The sequence below is a fragment of the Lissotriton helveticus genome, chromosome 9 (genome assembly GCF_964261635.1).
Source record: "Lissotriton helveticus chromosome 9, aLisHel1.1, whole genome shotgun sequence".
Classification (NCBI taxonomy): domain Eukaryota; kingdom Metazoa; phylum Chordata; class Amphibia; order Caudata; family Salamandridae; genus Lissotriton; species Lissotriton helveticus.
The window spans coordinates 269,082,418-269,101,715 of record NC_136070.1 but is presented as its reverse complement, the minus strand read 5'-3'; the positions used below and the strand labels follow the sequence as shown (position 1 = coordinate 269,101,715).

General features: G+C 45.1%; 1 protein-coding gene across 4 annotated transcripts in view; it reads right to left on the bottom strand.

Moving 5' to 3' along the window:
* Nucleotides 1–3,208, bottom strand: part of TMEM63C (transmembrane protein 63C) — a 739,018-nt gene extending 735,810 nt beyond the window's left edge. For 2 of the 4 annotated variants that reach the window (XM_078659953.1, XM_078659951.1), the window contains exon 1: nt 3,062–3,164. The gene's annotated coding sequence lies outside the window, so the exon portion shown is untranslated. Of the gene's footprint in view, nt 1–3,061 lie in introns of all 4 variants that reach the window. The other 2 variants (XM_078659954.1, XM_078659952.1) reach the window with 2 other exon arrangements.
* Between the last annotated feature and the right edge of the window lie 16,090 nt (nt 3,209–19,298).

Below are 19,298 nucleotides of genomic sequence, written 5' to 3'. Positions count from 1 at the left end.
TGATTTACACACACATGATTGTCTCTGTGCCAATGTGTGTGTGATTTAGAGGGCTCTGACACCCTACACTGGTATGAGTGGCGCTCTAAAACGAAATCAGTCAGAGAAAGTGGGTATGGAGAATTGAGGAGCACTGTTAAATGGTGGTAGTGAGGGATTCAGTGGTACATGTGGTCATTGGGGGGGGGGGGCACCATCAAACATTGTCACACAGGGCGCCCTGCCAGTGCTAAGCCTCCCCCGTTGGCCGGACAGCCTCGCCAAAGTCTTGCTAAATTAAGGAAAATGTAGAAGGAACGGGTAAAGTAAGCATAACGTATAAAATGTTATGCACAACTGATTATGGATGGGCAGAGGTTTACTAAATGGTGGCCCTGCACCGAAACCTTGCAAACTCCCCTCCCGAGTGAGGCGATATGTTTGAGGGAAGCTCAGCAGTAATCCCACAGGGGTGAAGCACAGAGCAGGCACTCACTCAGGGCACGATTAGGGACTGGAAGCATTCCGAGGGCCGACAACCCACAGAGATTCTAAGGCCAGAGTAGCAAACTTGTATTTTATGCGGTGCTTCGGTGATAGGCTGGCCAGATCGCACGGAATGACTGCAACGTGTTCAAAGGGAAGCACCCCCATGTCTGATGAGTCACACTGCACGCTAGCTGGAGCGTCCTTGCTATTCTCAGAGCGAGATCCGCATACAGCGCAGTCTCATTCTGAACTCATTGCTCCACTAAGAACTCAGATTGAGAAAACTCGAATACGTCACAGCAGCGATCAAATATATTTGTAAGCTCTGGCGACAAGGAAAGTAACGGTCAAAAACCCCAAGCACTGTAAGCATAGGGCTTCCCTGGAGTAATGAAGGCTAGACCCTCCCGGTCCAAGCCAGGAGTCTGCCCACGTCACTATTACCTTCTGCATTTTGTACGGACAAGGCTGGAGGAAGTGTAGTCCATCCCTAAAGAGGGTTCTACCAGAGAGTTTGGCAGTTGCATGAAAAGATCAAACATGTGTGCCTTCAACACAACTGATAAGTGCACAACAAGGTCAGACACTCGAGTGCCCCAACCTCCCAGTAAACTCCAAGAGATCTTCCAGCGGTAGGGAAACATCATTTACCACGAAGGCATTACCACTACTAACATTTACCACGTGACACTTACCACGCAGGGTGCCTTCCACGCAGGGTGCCTTCCACGACGTCTTTACCACGGGCTGGGGGGGAGATGTGGTATTCCTTCGAGTCGTTCTGCGTGGGCTTGGGGGGCAGAGGGGGGCTGGGGGGGGGTCTCCCCCCCAAAAATAACAAGCGGGGGGCAGAGGGGGGCTGGGGGGGGTCTCCCCCCCAAAAAATAACAAGCAGTTTACTTTAAAAAAAAAAACGAACATAATTTTAAAAGAAAAAGGAAAGAGCCTCCCCCAAAGACGTGCCGTGTACGTCAAAAAAACAGTCCTTTTTTTATTTTGGTATACGTGTTTTGACGCTTGTTTCAATGGAGGATGGAAGTAAGGGCTCGTAGAGAAAGACGTGCAGGTAAGACGTTTCTAGGCGTAGTAAAATCCTACGTTGTAAATACCAGCGTGGTAAAGCCACTTGCGATGTAAAATTCGCGTGGTAAAGCCATGCGTGGTAATTGAAATCGTGGTATAATCATATATTCCCAGCGGTAAAGGTCGTTGAGGAAATGTGAATTTTCCATAGGGTGTGTCACTTTGCCTAAAATGTATACACTCGAAAAGAGAAGGAACAATGAAGAGAGCCAGGAAAAAACAAAAAACACAATTTCTCAAGCTTCAAACGCCCAGTCGCTGTAGTACTGTAGAGCTGAGTAAATTGACAATGGAATACACAAGACTAAAAGTACCAGGATGCAAAGAGAAAACCTACGCGGAATGAGATACACATTATCCAGGGAAAATTGACAAGAAAAAACACAATTACAATCCCAAGCTCAGTTTGTGCCAGTGACTGCCCGCACCACACACTAACGAAGAGTCTACTTTTAGGCACTTTGAGGGTCTTTTATGTGCCCTCCGCCAGAGCAGCGTCAATGTCTTGTACTGAAAACCAAGTCTGCATCGCCCCTGCGCGCGAGGGTGGATCTCTGCAGACCATTCCTGCCCAGAGGGACCCTCCTTACAGTGTTTTTAACAAAGTGTACAACACATACTGCAGCAACTGGCGCGACACCACAACTTCGCGTCACCCAAAAGCTACCCTCACTCTTCACCCTCGTCCGACAACCCCCACCCCATCCACGACGAAGCCAGCACATTGTGGTTCCATTCGTGCCCCTAGTACTATTTATACTATGTGGAAGAGGTTAGTGGTCTTCTGTCCAATGAGATGTTCTTCCATCAATAGCTTGACCCCCTCCCCGCCCGCCCCCCATCAAGCACGCTGGAGTATTCGGGTATCGGTAACGGACTGAGTCATACGTTTATTCTCTGGAAATATCGTGGTGCTGTAGCATCAAAACATGCCCCCACGCCTCCTGCTGTCTGCAGTCAGACATGCGCTGGGGCTGAACCAGTGGAAGATGTCAGGGGGGCTTCCCTCCTCGCCCACCCCCAGAGCGTTAACATGCACCTGTTCCCAGAAGTGGTCCTCATGCACATGACATACGGACAGGGAGCACAGACGAAGGGAGCGGGAGGGGCGGTGGTGCAAAGCGGGGGTGTCGGGTCCTCGAGGAGGGTTTCCCGAGGGTACCACTACACGCACGCGCTTGGTCTCCGCCACTCCGTAACGGCCCGTTTCTTTAAAGGAGGCTGTGCACGGCGCCACGGGTGGCGTGATTTACCACCTGTCCAGTTTTTCTATGTGACAATTCCTCAATGTAGACAAAGGGATCACATGCTTAACTCTTTAGACTGTTCCATTATCATTTATGCAATTCTCTGATTAATAACAATAATGGTGTATTAGACTCCTGCCTGCCACGGAATACATCACCTCCATTCCCCTCACGTGCTTACCCAGGAGGCAGCCCTAGCGGGTGCATTTCCCATTCCTGAGCCCCCCACTCTGCACTACGGTGGTGGCATTATGTGCCCCTACCTGGACAGTGCTGCTACACTCCCGCTCCTCCGCCTTCAGCCTCCTTCCTTCCATCAGCAGCGAAGAAGAGGAGGAGGAGGCAGACCCCACCTGCCAAGGGGCCGTCTGCAAAGCTCCAGTCTCCTCCCGTTCCCAGGCACCGTCAGCAAAGGGTGCCCCTCCCTCTCCGGGAAGCGGACAGATCAGCAGCCCGGTCTGGCAAGGAGCCCTGACCGAGGAGCGCCCGATCTCGATCAAGCATAAGAGAGCGCGGCACAGAGGCAGGGAGACTCCTGGGACTAGACGGCAGCTTCAGACTGCACGTTACCAGGGAGCAGGCAATAGGCAAAATGACCAGCGGCCGTGACGTGACAATAGCCTACCAGAGAGATACAAGAGTACAAGCTAAGCAACATAGAGAATCTAGAAACAGGCAATAGAGAGACTGGGGGACACCTTACACTAAAGAGCGAGAGAGAAGCGGGGCCAGCACAGCTAGTTGTCATGGACACCCAGGAACAGACTTCAGCCATACATACCATATCCTAAGACAGAGGTAAGGGGACCAGGCATTAGGCACAGGGACTAGTGAGACTAGATGAACAGCCAGATGTACTGAAGTTCAGAAACTCAAACTTGCTACATGAGCACACGTACTAGTGAAAGAAACACGTAACAGGCAATGTATGCACAGACAGAGACAGAGGCTATGGGAAAAGCATGTAATAAAGGGAGAGAAACCCACAAACCGAGCAAAAGCCTGGGGAATATTAGGTACATCATTTATTGTACAAAATTCAGTGAAAAAAACCAATATTTGACAGGGAACCGTAAAATATGGGAAATAGGTCAAAGTTCCGTGTGAAATTATAATTTTATCATTATAATGACATCCCGAACTACTCTGAAGAGCTTTACCACAGGATATTACGGAAACGTTATGTAAATTATATGGCAATGCTATCTAAAGTACGTGGGAACATGTGGTAACTTAACTGGCAGCATTGTTTTAATGTATTTGAGAAAGAAACATCATGTTTAGTGGAATCTGCAGATTATGGGACAAATGTAGTAAATTCATAATTTCGTGGCAGCACTTGAAGCACATTATTATTATTATATTTATATTTATAGAGCGCGCAGCTACCCGGAGGTTTCCTGGCGCTAAGGACAGGTTGAGGGAGGGCACAGTAGAGAGACTTCGGCCTGGGAAGGATAGCCTATTGGTTAAACAGTCATGTTTTTAAATTCATACGGAATGTGAGGTAACAGGGTTCTGTACGAAGGTGGAGAGAATTCCAGAGGGAGGGTGCTAAAGGAGAAAGAGCGTCCACCCATTCTTGCTCGATTAATCCTGGGTACCTGAAACTTATACTGGTTTGAGGAACGGAGGACCCGTGAAGGGCAGTATTGGTGAACTAGGGTGCTAAGATAGGGTGGTGCCTTGCCTGATTTGATTCTGTGCATCTAGCACATGGCTTTAAATTTAGTGCAGCTTTCAATTCGGAGCCAGTGAAGGTTACGTAAAGAGGTGGAAGTGGAGGATTTGTTCAGCATTTTGCAAAGTAGCCTAACCGCTACGTTTTGTACCGTCTGTAGTTTCCTCGTTACTTCCTTACAGGCTCCGAGGTACAAAATGTTGCCGTAGTCCAATCATGCAACAAACTAAAGCGTTCAAGAGGGTCTAAAAAAGCCAAAGGCTGAGTGCGCGGTCGGCAAACATTAGTTGAACAGCAAACCAGAAGATGACCCTAAAAAAAGGTATGCAGTGACAACTCGTTCGATGTTCAAAGAGTACCCATCAGTCACCACACGAGACCGCCCTTCATCATTTGGGAATATTCATGGACCCATCGATGCAAGTTGTGAATATAAAGGAAGAGGGAGACTAGATGGTTAATAGTTCTCCCTTTCTATATAGCAATGGTTTAATCACTTAGTGAGACTGATAAGTGATGCAAGTGTGGTATGACTGGGGAAGTGCAGTGCAAAAACTAAAATGAAGGTGAAAATAATTAGAAAAAGGTGTCTAAAATTGGGTCAGGGAGCACATAATACATGTTTATTAGGGTGATGCTCGCCTCTCCAAATTAAAAACAATTTAAATGTGTAAAGACAGTTTGAAAAATATACTGTCTGAATTAGAGTCAGGTCAACATGTTTCAGCAATTCTCGGACATAGTGATCCTTGCTTTCTTCAGGACCTATTTACACTAAATTGCTACTGCAACAAATAATAAAACAAAAGTGAATATAACTGGACAATCACTAAGAATCACCTGCAGTATCCAGGTGAAGCTGTCTTGTCCTCGCTCACAGCTCGTGTCATTCACTGTAGGGTCAGAAGAAACAAAAGGCAGTAGTACAACCAACTTTATGCTCTCCGCGAATCATTAGTACTAGGCAACCATCATTCAGGCCTTAGAAATAGTCACAAAAAATGACTAAAATGTACCCATCAAGTGGTATAATTAATTGTTCAGTATTTAGGATATAAAATTCATATGCCCAATACCAATAACACATCTTACCGTAGTCTGTGAGATGTGCAAGCCTCACCTCACCTGGCAGTGGCTCAGGGCCAACGTGAAGCACCGCTCTAGGAAACATGTAAAAAGAAAACATGTTCGCCTTAATGTACATTTACCCTTGAGGTCACAAACCCACCGGGCCTTAGTGTACCCCTCGGCACAAAACGAAAGATAGTTTTATTGACTGTCCCTTCCCTGCTGCTTTCGTTACGATTAAGTTAGTCAATGGTATGAGAACAGTAAGTCTGGGGCAACCATCGCCTAACACATAAAAAGAGCTCTCAATATGTACCAAGTGGCCCAAAACGAAGAGACTAGCATAGTTCTGTGCCTCACTAGGAATAATCGAGAGTGCACGTCTTTCCAGAAGAATAACGGAACGGGCCTGCTGCATATGTGCAAGTCTGCTCGTAAACAAGTCGGGAAAGAAACCACGAAATTGGCCGCCTCACAAACTCACCTATCCGTCGGTACTCCGTAGCCGGCATCTGAACCGACTGGGGAGGCCGTAGTCCAATCTACATAAAACACTAGCCTCACTATCTTTTTTTTTACATGAAAAGTAAATCCAAACATTCTAATCCAAATTAGTGTTCATTGTTAGCTTTATCAATCTAACACCCCCTGAGCCTCAATGTTTATGATGCCACACAGTAGCTCAATGGCAATATTGGACCATATTACAAAGTTACTCGGGAGGGAGGGAGTCTGCAAAAATGTACTCGTAGGATGAGCATTCGAGAGACAATTTGTTGATTCTTCTTGAGGTGCAGTCGCCTTTAACCCCTTAGAATTAGAGTTCAGCGAAGGGTTTGTGAGTGTACAGAAGTATAATGGCGCACAACAGGTAGTGGTTGGGTCAAAAGAGATGGTGGTTATGGTTGGTGCAACTTGGTCAGAGAAAACCCTAAACTCTGGAAACCAAAGGTGGAGAGACTCCTCCCTTGTAGTAAAATGTAAGCAAGGTCCAGTGCACACAACAAGTGTGTATGATATGATTAATCACAGACAAATGACAAGGATGGAGTCGCACAAACGTGTTCTTTCTGTGTCGTTTTATTGGAGGGTGGGTAGTTGGAACAAAAAAAACAGCCGACACGTGTTTCGTCAAGAAGGGTGTTAACCCGTGACTCTTCAGGGCTGTAAACGGGTCGGGTAAAATGGAGTCGGGGAACCAGTGATAATTCCAACCCGGTCCTAGTCGGTGGTAATCGCCGGATATGGGGAATCCCCATATCCGGCGATTACCACCACCCCTGCAATACAGTTCCCAAGCTACTAAGCTTAAACTCCTGCGGCTACATACGGCATTACCCGCCGCCAGCGCAGCTTTTCACTTTGCTAGATTTCCACACAAAACGCACCACGGAGTGCCCTACTGTTTTTGTGTCAAACCCGACTAGGACCGGGTTGGAATTATCACCGGTTCCCCAACTCCATTTTACCCGACCCGTTTACAGCCCTGAAGAGTCACAGGTTAACACCCTTCTTGACGAAACACGTGTCGGCTGGTTTTTTTGTTCCAACTACCCACCCTCCAATAAAACGACACAAAAAGAACACGTTTGGGCGACTCCATCCTTGTCATTTGTTAGTGATTAATCATACCACACGCACTCGTTGTGTGCACTGGACCTTGCTTGCTTTAACCCCTTAGCTGCTGGGCATTTTCCCCCAAAGTGCTGAGCCCTTTTTGGCTCAGCGCTTAGGGATAGTTTGCGCTTAGGGCTCCATAACTATTGTTCCACATAAGGCATGCACGCCAAATTGGTGTCCGTTTTTTCCAATGTCCTAAGGATTCTAAAAGTATCCAAGGTTTGTGGATTCCGCTAGAGGGGATAGAAAAAAAACCTACATTTTGATTTTGTGGGGAAAAATAGGAAAAAAGTAGTCTGGCCAAAAACGTGTTTGTTTTTCTTCTAAAAAGCATCCACAAATGGTTTGCTGTGCTAAAGTCACCATCTTTCCAGCTTTCAGGAACATGCAGAGCTCATTTTTTTTTTTACCACAGCTTTGGCATTTGCAAAATTAAACCAAAACGAAAAAGTCAACTAAGGAGACCAAGTAACTGGCGCACATGCTCTAATGACACTAATGACACTATTTCACCTTTCGCTTCTTTAGTGTTTAGCTCACTGAACCTATTTGTATTGAGCACATGATTCACATTTTTTCTTTGTTTTGATGCATAATCATATTTAGGGCTTGTATTATTAAAGTATTTCTTTCATGGGCGCAGCCATTTTTTTTTTTTCTATTTACTTCTTACTCTGTAGGCGTGTGTTTATGTATTGAGCAAGTTAAGATATGGCATGAGCGGTTTCTCACGTATGCACCTTCACTACGCTGCCCTTTCACCGGCAGCACAAGATAGAGGGGTGCTCCCCCCTAAGGGACGGGAGGCTGCTAGGGTGGGGTCGGGGTTGTTGCAGGGGAGGGTGCGACAACACCTGTCGAGGGTGGGTGGGGGGTAAAAAAATGGGGGAAAAATTGGTGGCAGGATTCAACTTTCGTTTAAATAATAGTAGAGTGGTAAACCTAATTATTTTGAAAAGAGTAAAGATAGAGGGGACTTATAAAGATCAGAGAAACTCCCTAACAGTCAAATGCCTAAATTAAGAATATTATGTTGGAACGTAGATGGCCTAAATAGCAAAAACAAAAGGAATTTAGTACAGGAAGAGATAAAAATGTACAACCCCAATATAGTTTTGGTGTCAGAGACTCATATCAAATATCAAGATCGTAAATTACTATCACAATTGAGATACGAATTGGTTGTATGCTCTACTCTAAACAAAACTTTTAGGGGGGTAGCTATTTTAAAACAAAAAGGAGTTCCATTAGAAACTATCAAAACTACCTCTGATGCTCGGGGAAGGTGGGCAATCGCACAGATGCAAGGTTACAATGCGAAATTGGTACTATGTGTAGTATACGGACCAAATATTGATGATCCCAGAGTCTTCGAAGAACTAAGTATAGAATTACTCGAATGGGAGGGAGAAATCATTATCGCTGGGGATTTCAATTGTGCTATTGACTACAAAGTAGACTCCACTGGCCAAAGTAGTCATAAAAGAATGCGCAAAGTAAGAGCAGCAATTCTAGAATTAGCAAGGTTGAATAACCTCAAAGATGTTTGGCGGTTTAAACACCCTACGTTGGCAGGCTTCACCTATTATTCCGCACCGCACAAATCCTGCTCTAGAATTGACATGATATGGACCTCTGATCCAATTTTAGAGAACTGCGAGATTGAAATTTGCCCCAAAATCACTTCCGATCATAATCCCTTGCTAATAGAAGTTACCATTAAGGGTCAAAACCAAAAAGCAATTCGAAAATTTACTTTCCCAAGACACTTACTTGTTGATACTAGTTTTACTTCATTACTTAAAAAACATATCCAGGAGTTTATCTCATTAAACATTAACTCGGCCAATATTAATACTGTATGGGATACATGCAAATGTTGTATTAGGGGGTTCGCTCAACAATATTTATTTAGGCAAAACGCGGAGAGTCGTAAAAATAATAAAAAACTAACATCTAAGATACTAGATATGGAAACACAACTCGCTGACGCAACACGGCACTCAAAAAATAATATAGTGGGGATTAGACTTAATTTGGCGGAACTGCAAGCCGGACTAAAAAAAACACTGAGGGAAAGATTTATTTCAAAATTGCAAAAGTATAAACTAGATCAGTACGAAGGCGGCGACCGCATTGGGAAAATATTAGCTTTTAAAACTGCAGATAGGAAAGCTAAAACTAAAATTAAGGAAATAATAGGATCAGATTTAATCACTTATGCGCAAGAAGACCAAATACTGAAACAATTTGTTAAATTTTACCAGCAACTTTATACACCCGAGGTGATACCGACTAGAGCGGATATTTTACAATATCTTGATAGATATCTAACTCCACCTCGGGCATTAAATATTGAAGTACTACAACAATTAAACTCAAAAATAACACTAGAGGAAATAAAACTTGCAATTGATAATTTACCCTTAGGGAAGGCGGTAGGCGAAGATAGTTTATCCGTGGAAATCTACAAACTTTGTGCTCAAGAACTGTTGCCGCTACTAGAGAAAGTGATTAATTCAATTATTGTTTCCAAGCAAGCTCCACTATCATGGAAAATTGCCAAAATTATCTTTTTTTTGAAAAAGGGAAAACCTGAAAAAGAATGTGGATCATATCGGCCGATTTCTTTACTTAATTCTGACGTAAAAATCTTTGCCAAAATCCTTGCCAATCGCTTATCCCCTTTAATGCCTGAGATTGTCAACCTTCAACAACATGGTTTTGTATTGGGCAGAGACACCACTATGCATGTCAATACTTCAATAACAGCTTTTGATGTAGCAGGAACTACCCACACCCCACTCGGTATGATTATGTTAGATGCAGAAAAAGCATTTGACCGAGTGGGGTGGGAATATTTGTGGGCTGTATTAAACAAAATGGGATTATCTGGGTCCTATTTAGATTGGGTTAAGTCACTCTATGACGAACCACAGGCGATGATAAGCTATGGTGGCAAAGATTCAGCTAACTTTAAGATCGCAAGAGGCACGAGACAAGGTTGTCCCCTTTCCCCATTACTTTTTGCTCTTTCTTTAGAACCCTTTTTAAATGCACTTAATGACCAAGCTAACATTACCCCAGTGAACCATGGGGGCGTATCTCTTAAAATAACTGCCTTTGCCGATGACATAGCAATCTATACAACAGACATTAATAACGCTATGCCAGAAATTATTAATGAAGCACAAAACTATGGTAGAATCTCCGGGTACAAATTAAATGTGAGTAAAACGCAAATTATAGTTAATTATACCCCCGATGTGCATATTTTTGATACCTGTAAAGAAGCGGTTTATTTAGGAATTAAACTAACTGCAAAAGTGGGGAAAATTCTGGAAATTAACTATGAGACATTTTTAAAAGAAACTACTAAAAGTCTCAAGAAAAGGCATAAAATCCCTCTCAGCTTACTAGGTCGACTCAATCTGATAAAGATGAAAATATTACCTAAACTACTTTATTTGTTTAGAGCTATTCTGTTACAACCTAATAAATTTGATAGTATATGCAGTAACTTCATATGGGGCTACAAAAAAGCACGAAGGGCCATCAAATTTCGGGCACTACCCACTTCTAAAGGGGGACTCGCTTTTCCAGACTTTAATTTGTATTTCTTAGCTTCTTTTCTTTTTCGAGTAAGGAGTTTATAAAAAAATGAGCCATCTCTATTTTTTCACCAATTTATGCTAGGTGCTGATTCCAATCAATTTCTATTGCGCGTCCATGATCCGAACTACTACAAGCGGGTCAAATTTAAGACTGCTAAACATGCCATTAAAATCTGGGACAAAATCTTGCATACTAGTAAAAGTTCGTTTTATAATGCCGAGCTTCGATTATGGAGCAATCCTGGTCTCCCAGATACCTTTTCGGATGGGACGGGCTATCGCTGGATAAGACACGGAATAAACATGCTAGGAGATCTTTATGGAATTAATGGTTTGATTGATTTTGAAAACTTGAAAATCACCAATGGTGTTACGAACGATATGCACTTCAAATATAGACAATTAAGAGACTTTTTTCTTAACAAAATGAAAATAACGGAAGTTATGCAATCAGATATTTGTGAGTGTATTTATTCGGTTAAAACTAAGTCACTAATAAAACTGGGATACCAATTGTTGAGTAAAGACAAAGGGGAAAACATTACCAAAATAGCAGCTAGATGGTCCCGTAGATTAAATCTGGATGTAAACTCAACACAGATTGGAAATGCTTTAACACACCTAAGCGATATAGTACACTCTTCTAACCTTAGAATGCAATTGTATAGGACAATTACTGAGCTGTACTACACACCACAAAGAATATCCTTATGGTCGCAAGGGAACTTGCTCTTAGATAAAACTAAATGCCCAAAATGCAATATGCATGCTGCTGGAATCGATCATATGTTATTCTCTTGTCCTGCATTTTCAACCTTTTGGAATGGGATAACGGACTATCTAAAAAATAATGAGATAATGATACCTGAAATTACTGTGCATCTGGTTTTGCTTGATATGCAAGAGCTCAATTCTCCCAACAGGGACCTAACTACGATTTTGCTTTCATGTGCCAGATTAACCATAGCAAGGGCCTGGATCTCTAAAGAACCTCCAAATGTAGCCGAGTGGCTGGCTTTGGTTAGTGAAATTAGAACTTTGGAATTATCACTAGCTAAATATCGAGGCCCAAAAACCCTTGCTAGAAAAGAAAGGATCTGGAAGCATTTCTTTGAAGTACCAGAATTGGAGATTACTTGTTAAAGCCATACTGTGTCTGGAATTATTTTTTTCTGCTTAAAGTTTTAGCTTATGTTATTTATTGAATTGTCTTTATAATTTTCTTTGATTTCTTTTGTATCTTTTCTCTCCTCTCTACTTTTATTTGTACTTTACAATCCCCCAAAAAATGTATCAATGGTAACTTTATTTTCATCAGATTTATGGATAATGTACGAAAGTATTACCTCTGTACTCTGTACTTGTACTTGTTGAATCCTGTAAATAAAAAACTTATAAAATAAAAAAAAAAGGCATTTTTCAAAGAGGCAGCCCATTTTTCCTATTTTTTGTGCTCTCAACCTACTTCCAGTTTGTTGTAGAAACCAGTGTGAAACCCATGGGTGGAAGACTCCACCACCAATAAAATATTAAAATAACTAAACATTATTTTTTAAAAGACCCAACTCTGGTGTAAGGTGGGCTTTCTGCCCCACTGGTGGGCAGATCTGGGGTGAATACCCCCATCTGCCCCACAAGAGGGGTAGAAGGACTATATCTAGTTGGGATAGGGGTATAGCTATGCCCATAGTGGGCAGCCCTCATCCCTGTATCTAAAAAAATAAGTAAAACATTCTCTGGTGTGTAGTGGGCTTACTGGACACGGGGGCAGATTGGGGGTTCTCATCCCCATCTGACCATGTGAGGGCAGAAAGACTTTATACTTTTTGGGGTTGGGTGAACAACCCTCACCCCCTACAAATAACCAAAAAAACAACCCTGGTGTCTATTGGGCTTTCTGTCCCCCCGAGGGAAGATCAGGGGTAAATACAGCCTTCTGCCACCAGGGGGGGGGGCTGAAAAACTAATCTGCACTTTGGGTAGAGGGAGCACAAGCCATTGCCCAATGGGCTGCTCCCCAAAATCCCTGGTGCTAGCGGGTGGATTCTTGCTTGAGAATCACTCTCTTAAGGCAATCCCCAAGCAGGGCTCCACTGGGGAGAGGGATCATTGGAAAGGGGGGGATTCTTCCCTTTCCAATGATTGCTCTCCTACCCCAATCATTGCTCATGTGGCTGAGATATGCCTTCGAGCACTGACACAGTAAAAGAATGAAGGAAGTGACCAGATTAAGGTCACTCGGGTCACTCACGACCGCCTCTTAGCCTTCCTCACAAATGAAGAGTTGGTCAGACAGTAGAGAATACAAACCAAAGGTATTTATTAAAGGTACACTCGAGTGGAGTCCGGTCTGACCAGCCTCCTTGGATTGCTGCATAGGGATTGACTTCAGCCAGCATGAAGATACATCAAATACATTTCAAACTAATGAAAGCACCACCCAGAATGGAAAATTCCAAGCTCACACAGCTAAAACAAAGAGGTACAGTAGGATAAGTTTAAACTCTAAGGCGGGGTACACGCTATCTATAAATGAAGGTCGTCCTGCCTGTGCCTGCAGCTGGGCTGGTGGGAGAAGGCCTCTATCTAGTGGGAAAGGTATGTGCTAACAAGGACAATGTACTCAGTGAGACAGCGTTAAACCTTGAGGAAAAAGGAAAAACGAATGGAGACATTTCCCAGCAAGCTAGGGTTAGTTTCAACCACGATTCAAAATGGCGGCTCAGCTTAAAATGGTGCTGAGAATGCTAACTTCACATAGAGTAATATGCAAGCAAAACAAATGCATAACATTTACATTTCAACAGACCCTCCTTTTAGCAGGGGCTAACCATTTGAAGTTGAGAAAATAAGGAATGTAGCATAGCATATATATAACAAATGATCTTAAGAATTTAGAGCAATCCATGTATTCAGCATCAAGGGAAGATGAGTCCTCAAATATACCCTAGTTTATCTGCATACAGTTATCTATTTCCTTCTGAGTCATAATCACAGCATTGGTATCATGGATGGACATCTGCTTTGGGGTGAGAAGTGTAACACAATAAGAACAACAGGCCAGGAGACATTGTATACAGAGGCAACATGTGAGGAAAATACCAGCAACTACATCGCCAAGCGCACACCGGCCCTAGGAGGGGTCAGAGCGCTCCGCTGCTTGCTGAACTGACCTGACAGGCAAAACCTCGCAGCGCCGCTGGGTTCCTGACGCTGTGATCGGACTACAGCTCCCAGCTTGCCCTGCACCCACACCGCATCCTCTTCCTGCCGTAAGCGCCAGGAGGCGCACAAAAGGGAACAGCTCCCACTGAGGAGCGGGGGACATCGCCAAGCGCACACCGGCCCTAGGAGGGGTCAGAGCGCTCCGCTGCTTGCTGAACTGACCTGACAGGCAAAACCTCGCAGCGCCGCTGGGTTCCTGACGCTGTGATCGGACTACAGCTCCCAGCTTGCCCTGCACCCACACCGCTTCCTCTTCCTGCCGTAAGCGCCAGGAGGCGCACAAAAGGGAACAGCTCCCACTGAGGAGCGGGGGACATCGCCAAGCGCACACCGGCCCTAGGAGGGGTCAGAGCGCTCCGCTGCTTGCTGAACTGACCTGACAGGCAAAACCTCGCAGCGCCGCTGGGTTCCTGACGCTGTGATCGGACTACAGCTCCCAGCTTGCCCTGCACCCACACCGCTTCCTCTTCCTGCCGTAAGCGCCAGGAGGCGCACAAAAGGGAACAGCTCCCACTGAGGAGCGGGGGACATCGCCAAGCGCACACCGGCCCTAGGAGGGGTCAGAGCGCTCCGCTGCTTGCTGAACTGACCTGACAGGCAAAACCTCGCAGCGCCGCTGGGTTCCTGACGCTGTGATCGGACTACAGCTCCCAGCTTGCCCTGCACCCACACCGCTTCCTCTTCCTGCCGTAAGCGCCAGGAGGCGCACAAAAGGGAACAGCTCCCACTGAGGAGCGGGGACATCGCCAAGCGCACACCGGCCCTAGGAGGGGTCAGAGCGCTCCGCTGCTTGCTGAACTGACCTGACAGGCAAAACCTTGCAGCGCCGCTGGGTTCCTGACGCTGTGATCGGACTACAGCTCCCAGCTTGCCCTGCACCCACACCGCTTCCTCTTCCTGCCGTAAGCGCCAGGAGGCGCACAAAAGGGAACAGCTCCCTCCGCGTCGCGGACGCGCGCGGACGGCGCCGGGCGGAGCCCGGGCAGAGGGCGGGCCGTCTGTGGCCGTCTAGGGACGACGAGGGACGGGACGGGCCACTCCCCTTGTAACTTCAGTCAAAAGAGGTACAGTGTACACACTTTAATATAACTTTGTTTGCAACATCACTATTTCCACAGTGATCATGCCCTCTAAGGGGGGAACAAGCCCAGCTGCGCAGGGGTGCCATGTGGTACAAATGCACCAAACGCTTACTTCAAGCTCCCGGCCTACTGTGCATGTCACAGATATAATCTGTCCTTGTTACTCCCCATCTAGTACGCTATCTCCCCCACTAAATTCCCCAAGAATGCATAACCTGTCCCCATTGTATGAACTAAACACCCTATGCAAAACAAAGTATGTCAGTGTGGACGCACCCCCTGTCGCTAAAGGCACCCGCACTACAAATATTAAAGGCTGTACACAGGAATCCCCCTTTCCTATGAATAAAGTCAACGCACAAGCCTCTGTACTTTCATGGTTGCTACCCGCCAATAGAGAGCACGATGAGGTCAATGCCGAAAGGACTCAACCCAAATCTTATAAACCAAGTATAAGCCCCGCTGTGCCTGTTCATAACCTCCCTACCACCATGGAGACTGATGTCAAACTGGATGAATCAATATCTCATTCCCAGATCTTTCTTTTGACTCAGATTGAACAACTTGTTAAAACCATCATTTCCCCACTAACAGAAAAAATAAACGCTATAGGGGAAAGGCTCTTGGGTCTCGAGAACAAAATCACGGCTATCCTGAAACCCATCAATAATCCTGTAACATCGAACCGATCCCAGCCAACCACCACTCTTCCAACAGCTAAACTAACTGCCATCCTCAAAAGCAAGCAAGGCACCCCACAATCCCCTACAATTCCTTTTTTAACTACTTCCAAAGCTCCTTTCAAACCCACTACATCAAGGCCCTCAGAGGTCAAGACAGGACGCAATGTACCATACATACACCTCCCGCCAGAAGCCGCGCCATACGTGTCCGTCCTCTCAGGAGTACCACCACTTGCCCTGGGAAAAGTTGAAAGACAGCAGGACCTAATGAACAAAGTAATATTCTGGATGGGAAGAAAAAGACCCCTACCACCGGACAAAGACGGCGGAATCCTGAGTGTGAGAAGGGTGGGCTGGTTGGGCCCTCTACCAAAAAACATCTCAGGGGACTTGGTATTGGTCAGATTTAGGAACCGAAACATTGCACCATATTTAAGATCTTGTCCAGCCCGAGAAGGGGATGGCCCAATACAGATTTGGGACCTACATGATTTTTATCCCTGTATGCCAAATATCTCCCGGTTTGGAACAACAATAGCAAAGTATCGGAAATCCTAGTGGTAAAATATCCCTTTTTTGGTTTCATGACGCTCATGGTTACGGTTTGCAGATATTGCACCTTAAAATTTTAACAACTGAAATTGTTTTATTTTGGTCGACTTTCACACTTGTTTTTAATTGAATGTGCATAAGTAAGCATTTCTTGTATTAATTGTGATTATGATTTGATGTATTTGCTGTGCTTTTATGATTTTACGTGAAAATCGAATAAAGCTATATTTACATTACACCAGCAACTACTGCAAGGATCTTCCGAACCCCAGGACATGAACAGATCCCAAAACCACCCAGAAAAGGTCCAAGAACCGTTTTCCTGGTGAATGTCAGATGAGAGCCTGTGTCATTTCTGTATGGCAGTATATACATTGGGGGCGTAGTCAGGTATGTTTACACAACAGCTACTACCAATGATGCGACAAGCCCCTCCCCGATCAGCAAGGATGACGTCTAACACCATCCGGTTTTGTAAGGTAACGAGCTTCGTAGCCTGGAGCTCAGCAGTGATGTTTGTCAGCATACCAGCCGTTGTGTTAATAACACCTTCAACAACCCTTGTTAACCGGCGAATGTTAAGGCTATTAGACATGGGGCCCCAAAAGGCTTCTTAGCCTGGAGCACAGCAGGGATGTTTGTCAGCATACCGGCCGCTGTGTTAATAACACCTTCAACAACCCTTGTTAACCGGCGAATGTTAAGGCTATTAGACATGGGGCCCCAAAAGGGTTCTATACCCTTCATAGCATCCTCAAACTGTTGCAGGGTAGTATCTGTCTGATCCTTTGTGTTAATGACCCTTCTGACTCAGGGTAAGTGTATACTCCAACGCTGCAGCTGGTGATTTTTATGGTAATTGGGCTGAGCAACATACACCTGGGGTAGAAGAAAAGAGAGAGTACATCTGCCAGACCATCCCCTAGGGAGCCAGACATATGCCTGGGATCCACAGACAAAATACACGTTTGGGGTAAGATTAGAGGGGGACTATTGATCGTGTTGAGTGGGTAAGTGAAATTGCATCTGCTTTACCCCACCTCTATCTCCCCCTTCCCTTGGACACAAAAGACAGCTGTAGATCTGACCACAGACACCGGTATTGGTTTGTCCTTAGTGACATTACAGTGTTGAAATGATTGGAAGTACTCAGAGGTATTAAACTTCTCGAAATCGTCCATTTCCATTTAAAGCCATATATTGTTCTTCACCTTATCATATTTGCTCATACAGGAGTCTGGGGATAAAGTACCAGACATATTTTGAGCTGCCTTGCCAATAGGAGTAAACCCATGATGAAAATGTATATAATCAACCACAGTGCGAGAATCAGCAGATGTCATAATCTGAGTGTACTGATGAAAATGGTAGGGCACCATGACAAACAGTTCAAACCATCCTTCACAACTTCCTAGGCACAACTAAGGTATGGAGAACAAATTATCGCTTTTCTGAGTAACTGAGGGTAGCAGCCCACAGACCCAACAATGTGTGGCGTTAAACACATAATGAGCTTGGTGCAACATTTGAATAAAAACATTATCATTGTAAGTCATTCGGTGTACCCCTTCATGAGGAGCCAAAGTAACAAACGTGTTCAGGGGGAACAGGTGTTGTCCCAATCAAAGAGCGTGCAGGATACTTTTCCTCCAAGAACCAAGATATCCCTAATACAAATATCAATGCGAATGCAAATATGGATGGAAGAACTATTTTCATTTTTGTGGACCAACCCAGCTCTGGGCGCGGAGGTGCAAACGGCTGTTCTCCTTCAGAAATGGTCCGACCAAACGGATACATTGTGGAACCATGGAAAAGGAAAGCAATAAAACTGATGGCAAAGACAAGAGTTCCCAGTGTCCGTTAGAGCCTCACTGGTAGACTCCTATTGTTCATCACCGTTGGCGCTCTTGAGCACCGGCGGTGCAGCTGTTTGATCCTAGCTCTTGAAGAAATCTCACATCGCACAGGATAATGTACCTCCCTCCAGGGGAGCATGTTCAATCTATCCTGTCCAATGTCCAAACAATGCACTAATCTCGCCTCTCCCTAAACTACTGTTGGTACTATAGGCAAGGTACACCCTGACTTGGCAGTTCATCCCTGCTAATCTCACTTCTCCTTGTGTGCACTGTTCCTCTGTCTGGGGTGAAAATTGTACCTAGCTGCTCCAGGCACAGAGGGGTCAGTAAAAAGGGGCTCAGACACAGAGGGCCAGTGGAAAGGGGCTCTTGAATGGCCTTGATCTCCGGGGTCACTGCTGCATTTAGTACCTCATTGTTCTCGGCCTCTGTTTGGGTCCATGTGAGCTTGGCATCCAAAAAGGGGACAAATCGTGGGACTTGCTCCCACTCCGAGTCCCCAATTACTTCCTTGAACCACTGATCATAGGGCAAGGGTAGAGGCACCCTGCGGCAGTGTTGACTATGAATCCAGTTCTTTCGGCCGGTGACCTTCACTGCCATGTGGGTAGCAAGAAGGACCTGGACTGGTCCTTTCCACCACATCAGCTCCAAGTTCTTCTTCCTCTGAAAATTCCGGATTATTATAAAATCACTAAGCCGAATATCATGTCTTGACTCCTCGGGTACTGGCGGGAGAGAATCCTGGTTCTGTTGGTAAATAGAATGCAGACTTTTAATTAACTCATACAGTTAGTCCACTAACAGAGGATATTCAATTTCAAAGAATCTACGCGGACGCAGGACGCCCCAGACATTTGCCAGGCGCCCGAATACGACCTCGTAGGGTGACAGTTCTGTCCTAGAATGCGCTGTGGTTCTTGTGGACAAAAGGGCTAATGGCAAAGCATCTGGCCACTGCAACCCTGTGGTCTCCTGAATCTTTGCCAGTTTCAGTTTGAGAGTACCGTTATACTTCTTAACCAAGCCACCGGACTGGGGATGGTTTCCAGCATGAAACTTCTGTCTGATATTTAGACCCTCACAAACGAACTGAATTACTTTGGCATTAAA